Source organism: Seriola lalandi, unplaced genomic scaffold, assembly GCF_002814215.2.
Source record: "Seriola lalandi dorsalis isolate HSWRI2012SDOR001 ecotype SW California unplaced genomic scaffold, Sedor1 jcf7180002054658, whole genome shotgun sequence".
Classification (NCBI taxonomy): domain Eukaryota; kingdom Metazoa; phylum Chordata; class Actinopteri; order Carangiformes; family Carangidae; genus Seriola; species Seriola lalandi.
In genome coordinates, this window is record NW_019525211.1 from 1,408,107 (window position 1) to 1,415,072 (window position 6,966).

The window sequence follows — 6,966 nt, forward strand, 5'->3', positions numbered from 1 at the left end:
CCAATGCTGCAAATCAGATGGTGAGGGAATGCTTCCTTTGTAACAAAAGGCAAGTTATGTTCCATGCAATAGCAGCCAGAGGGCAATGTCCAGCACCAAGGCTCAATATCCCCTGTGTAACATGTGATTATCCTATCTCTCAAAGAGAAAGCCTAAACACAGAGGCTCTGCCTTCACAGCAGATTAATCTTCAGTAGTGTTGATGCTAAGCTTGGACTCAGTGCAATCTTCTCAATGCCAGAAAATGTTTGATTATGGTTTAAAATATTGAAACAGCTTGAGGATTGCTTGGGTTATCTTGCTCAGCACCCGCAAAGTTGGAAACATCACTGGCAAGATAAGATAAATAAAGTGCCCCGTGTGTTTTCTTCAACTATTTAAATGTAGCACACTACTGCGTTTTCCACCTTTTTATTTCACTCCACGCTACAGCTACACCATGGGATGTGCCAAATAAGCATTAATAAGCGCAAACACACGTGTACTCATTGGCTAATGCACACCTGCAGCCTCTCCAAACCATATGCACATGTGCGCGAAAAATGTCCATATTTATTTTTGTTCTCTCACTCACTCACTCACTCACTCACTCTTCTTCTGTTTCTAAAATAGGAATATCAGTGATGAGCAGTGCAGCTGGAGACAATAAACTGGTAGAAGAACCAATTACCAGCAGGTGACAAGCCGGTGGTTCACGGCTTTCAACATGTCATTATCTGCACATCGACATTTCCAAGAGCCCTGACAGGCCATTTCTGAGGCTGCCATGGCAAGCCACCATGATAAACCCAGGAAAGAGAAAGAGGGGGGAGGGGGGAGGGGAGAGGGGAGAGGGGGAAAAAAAAAAAAATCCCCCAGTCATTCATAAGTCCCCTTCTGTTCACACACTCTTTCACTCACTTTCACAACACATTGTGGAAGCATGCAGGTGCACACACACAGACTAAAAAAAAGAAAGAAGAGAACTTCCTTTTTTTCTTTTTCTTCCAATTACTTCTTGAACATATAGATACGTACACAGACACAGTTCTCATTTCCCCTCCACCTCCCCCCGAGTTGTCAAGCTGCTCAAAGATTATTCTCTTTATATGTGAAATGGTAATTGTATTTCTCTAATCTAATCCCATTAGAACCCCGTACCTCCTCTGCAAACTGCCCCGAGGCAATTACACAAAATGTCAATGAATTAAGTAATAGCTTGGTGCCAAGCCAGGGGTGCTCACTGTTGATCACTGCTGTCAGCAGAAAAACGCATCTGTCAACAGCAGTGCGCATGCCCGCATGGGTACACACCACACACACATATGCATGCACACACACACACACACACACACACACACACACGCAGATAGACAGTAGCAGACACACACAGTCACTGGTGTTGTTCCGCAAACCATTTAACCTCTCTGTAGGACACACACTCACACATTGCTGGCACTCTACAACCCATTTAACTCCTGTCCAGAACATACAAGCACACCCACACACACACACACACACATACACACACAAAAGAGAAGAAAATGCATCTGGTAAAACCGAGTGTGTTGCTCTTTGTGGTGGAATATGTCCCCGTCCCAGACTTGTACTGGCTTCATCTGTGTTACAGATAAGACACCACAGAGGGCAAAATATTCTCTGGACTTGTTTAGCTGCAGGCTTGGAATACAAATGGAGGTATTATGTTTGTAACCACTGTATGCAATAAGGGATGACAGCCATTGAGGCTACTTTACACAAGCATTTGCACATAGCTCATGCTTTACCAAGCACTCGGCTGGATAGGGGAGGCTTTGTATACGTGATATAAGTGATTGTGGAGAGGTGGCTGGAAGTCAGAGTCACAGGCAGTGTGTGCAGAGAGTGAGCAACAGGATTAATACAGTTCATGGCGGATGGGGAAGACTGATCAAAATGAACCCCAAATTAAAATATATATGCATAAGTTCCATATTTAAAGCTGCTTATGGGTGATGTTTGACAGAAAGCATTAATATTATGTATCGGCTTATAACGTCCTTATTAGTGTGTGTAGTAGAGGTGTAGTAGATTTTCAAGATGGAGGACAGCGCGTGCTCTTCCGCCACCCAGGTGGCTTTGGTTACGTTTTATGATGCTGAGACAGAAGAAATGGCAGATACTGCTAACAACATTAAAACTGTACTTTACTTGTAGTTTTATTAGCAGAGGTGACTTTGCAGTAACTCCCTATCAGACACCTAGAAACACCATTTCAAACACCCCCAGCAACATCCTAATAGCAACTAAGGACTCCACTGTAACCATCCTGTGATGATCTAGCAACAACCTAGTATAAGAAGTATCAAGAAACGCTCTAGCAGCCATGTTCGGGGAAGTTTTGGTCAGGCAGCATCAGGCAGGTTAACGTCCAATTTTTGAGATAGAAAATGTTCCTTGGCAACACTGATAAATTAAATATAAGGCATTTCAAATAAACTCTTAAAACAAAGGGGCAGGTAGATTTCTTTCTCTCAAAATATCCCTGTTAGCAATAACCAGACAAAACTTTACATTATAGAACAAGCCAAAGCCTGAGCAAGTCTGGATCGATGTTTTAGTGATAAATTAAATATTTCCTCCCAAAATGCTGTGAAAAAGGTCTGTACTTCCTTTGATGAATAAACAGAGGTTATGTTGCATACAAATAAAATGTCTGACATAAAGACTTCTCTTATTAATACAAGGAATAATGTGTCACATTTTGTCATAACGTTTTTATTGTAGAAAGTATTTACAACTATTAAAAAGTCAAATTACTTCGCAAAAATCGCATGAGCAGAGCAACAAGTGTTTGATTTTAAATGCTGCGTTTGTGTCAGTCTCTCCAATGAGATAACACGCTCTTACACTGTACATGTATTTTTAAATTACAGCATAATCTCAGTATAGAGGCTCAGGTGAAATGTGTTCAGGTGTGAATCTGGAAGTATCCATTCTACTCTGGAGGGTTAGATAAATCTCAAAAGTTTCTGCTGGGTTCCGGGTATGAAACTGAGTCAGTGGCTCTGCGTAGCTGTGGAAAAAAAAAATGGCCGTTCCTAGCCAGCTCTACTCTACTTGAGCACAGAAGCTGTAACTATTTGTGAAAGTCCGATTCGGGGGCGAAGAACAACAGAAAAGGAGAAGAAAACGGCAAGCAGTGCAGATTCAAATGACAAACTCTGGGAATTATTTGTCTTGAGGAAATGAGGAAGGAGTAGACACTCTCCAGTTTACCCGCCAAAATAGATACACGCGCTTAAGTTCTCATTTTCACACCTTTCGTAATTGAGTTTGTGAAGTTTCATCGACTACATTTAGTTGTTGCATTTAGATGGGTATATTACATATTATTACTCTGTATCCCCATGTGAGTCTGTCTAAATCCCTTGTTTGATCCTTGAAATACCAAGTCATGAGCAAATAAATGGAAAAGTAGTAAGTAATAATGAATATACTGAATGGAAAAATTGAACTGGCAGAAAAAGATCCAGTCTTATTTTTGCGTACAGACATGTGCCAGTTACTTCTGCCCCGGCCTCACTGCAAATGCTGTTTTAAAACAGACATCAGGGTGAGTGACGGCTGTTCGGGCTAACTAAGGCGTAGCAAGGTGAGTGTACGGTATACAGCTCTTACCTCTAGGCAGAAAGTTGCATCCTGTAGCCATCAGTAGGTAATGTGATATGGGATGAATCAAATCCCAGCCAGTGTCGCCTTGCAACGCCTTCTAATTGTTTTTTGTGGGGACGACCACAAAGTCAAGGTTACGCCACCAGCCTCAGATTACTTTGTCTGTCATTTTAGTTACAATCTATCGGCCAGGAAACGTGTTGAAATAACGATCAATCCGCACCGTACCCCACTGATGAAGCAGGAAAGTTTTGTTTTGCCTCTCAGCTGCACTGCTCGCGTCCAGGATGAGCTTTTAATTTGCCTTCCTGGCTCATTTGTTTCATTTCCTGGTCGTCAGCTAATTTTTGGCGCTCGCCTCAGCAGAGGATTTGCTGTTTAACGCACGTTGTTTATCATGTCTGCATATGCATCTTTGCCTCGTTTTTATAATCACAGCAAAAGCGCAACGGAGCACAGATGACACCATTTCCTGCCCAGTGGCACCATCTGGCTGCAGAGGATTCTTTTAATTCTCTTTCTTATCCTCGCCGCTTCCCTCCTGCTCATTTCTCCCACCGTCCTCTAAGAGCTTCCTCCCCGGTCATTTCTCTGGCTTCACAAACATAATCAGACAGGACTCACAGTGTGGTTCTTCGTCCATCTTCCGCTCTCTCCCTCTCTCACTTTGTTCCCCATACTTTCTCTGCATGCCCATCCCTCAGTGTTCCACTCCCTCCCTCGCTTCGCTGTTTTTCACCCCATCTCTGTTCGTCGCTGACAGCTCCGCTCCTCAGGAGCACTGAGGGGAGCAGAGAAAACAAAGATTTGGTTCAGTGGCTCTGATCTTGATTTTCTGCAGATTGGATGGAAGATTAGGAGGAGCTTTTATTCATACACCACACAATCACTTCCCCCTGCAACTGCAAACCATGACTGGAGACCACAGGGGTTGCAGCTATCAGCACAAATGTGCCATCTGTGACAAGGCGTCTCTATGTTTTCTACCTAAAACTATGACTAGACAGGGAACACAGTGTACTGAACGTAGGTCCCAGAGAAGCTGGTGTGAAATGCAGGATGGGAAAGAGAGTGAAACAACGGCACAATGCATATGAGCCTGAAGTAAACTATCACATCTCAACAGCACAGACGAAATGAATCAATCCTAGCGTTACATCTTTGTTTTGCAGAGCTTTAGGTGTCTTAATAGACACAACAAATCACACTTTTGTGATCCAGCTGTTCATTTTGATAGATAACACTCAGTCTTATGAGTTTCACTTTTTCTCAACGAAGAACATCTTTATACTGCAGCTATGGCCTTTAAAGACAAATATATGGTTAGAATTGTCGGGAATGTACAAACCTTCATTCTCCTACTGAGACTTCCACACTGAGAAGATGAACTGGAGGAATAAAGGGAGCTCGTGAACTCAGCAGTAATCCTAAAATTTAAGGGGGGGGGGGCCCGGCAGGAGAGGACATTGTCGTGACAAACAGGGATTGCAGGGCAAGGTGTGATACAGATAGTTATGTGGGTGTGGGGGAAAAAAAAAAAACCTTTCAACAGATAGTGGAGGTTTTCCTCAATATATGGGATTTAGCTTCGTGGCTTATTTTGCCTAAAATTCTAGCCAGCGCTGGCGTTCTGTGTCACTCCTAGGTGACGGGCGAAGTCATGCGTCGGCACAGCGAGCCCAAAGAGTGAACCCGGCAGGTTTCCGGTGAGCCTCATTTCAATTAGGCGCTCTGTGACGCCTGCCATCTCCCCAGTCATTGATCATGGCTCCGCACAAGCCCTGCTTTACTCGCCACATTTACTAGAAAGACGTGGGGAAGTTTTACTTTATACTTTCATAGGTGGCAAAGAAATCTCATCATGACAGATTTTTCCTTCCCCTTTCAGCCTAAAATAGGGAGTAGTGAGAGGAAAGAAAAGACAAGGAGAGAAAACCAGACACACACTCATCAGACAGGGCTTTCAGCTTCTCCTCTTTCATCTCTCTGGCTTTATTTCTGCTTTGATTTTAGATTTTAGAACACCCTCTCATATTCTCAAAAGCTGGAGATACCATAGCCTAGGTGGGCAAGATTACAGCAATAAAATTGTGTCTTGTAACACCAGCAATATAACTACTTGCTCATCTTAAACGGAGGAAGAGGAAATAAGGTTATAATTCAAAAGAGCAGCCAAATGCAGGTTAATATTAGGTGGGCAGTATAGAATAAACACACTGGAGTAGTATTATCTCTTTATTTATGCATGGCATGGCTCTAGGGATGGAAATTCTGGTCGGTACACAACACTTCTGAAGCATCTCAACAGATAGCTACAGATAGATATAAATCCAGGCCATACGCTTGTTTTTCTCCTGGCGCAGTATACGTGGTCCGAATCTGGCCCATACGCACAGCATGATTGTCAGATGCTACTTCTACATCTGGACCATTTCTAGCAAACAGGCAGAAAATCTTGTATGCCAAAAAACTGGCTGTCAGCCAAGTCTGCCCAGACATGGAAGAATATTTGCCAGACTCCGGCACATGTTGGGCCAGAATTTCATTTTGCTGCCTGTCCTCTACCAACAGGTTCACATTTACAGCTTACAGTGTACTTTGTGCTAATCAGCTAATATTAGCATGCTCACTCGCTCAACTAAGACTATAATATCAGCCAAACATCAACGTGTTAGCACTGTCTCGTACACATGCTAGCATGCTGACTTTAGCATTTAGCTCAAAGCACAGCTATTTCTAATTAAAGCCTCACAGAGCTGCTGTCACGGCTGCACTCCCGTCACTAACATGCCGGGCGTACAGCAACATGTTGCACATTGAGTCACTCAAAGCTTGTTCTGCTCCAACAGGTGCCTTAACCAACACTTGAAAACCTCTTGTAACAGTGACATGGGCAGTTTAATGCTGGCATAAGTAATAAAGTGAATACGGGGACTGAATGCTCCAGCCTTGTCAAGCCAGCAGCTTCCTGCTGTGTTTTTTGGGGAGCGCCCAGCGTGGCGCTTTCCTGAAAAGCCAAAATCTGTTTCTAAGACCACTTGAAATAGTTGAAACCCTCCCCCCTCCTCCGATTGTGAGGCGAAGCACACGTCTCACGGTAATCTCAGTGCTGTAACAGAGAAAATGGACAGACAGTTTTTGATTCAGATGGGAAAACACTGGAGGCATTTACAGATAGATGAAAAATAAATGGAATGAAGTCAAACAAATAGTGTGGCAAAGGCGTGCCAACAGCCTTCCCAGCACCATGTGAAGAGAAGAAAAAAAAAAAAAGATCACACTCAAATTTGGTTCTTATTTCTTTTCGAAGCTTTGTAGGCTGTGTTCCCCCCC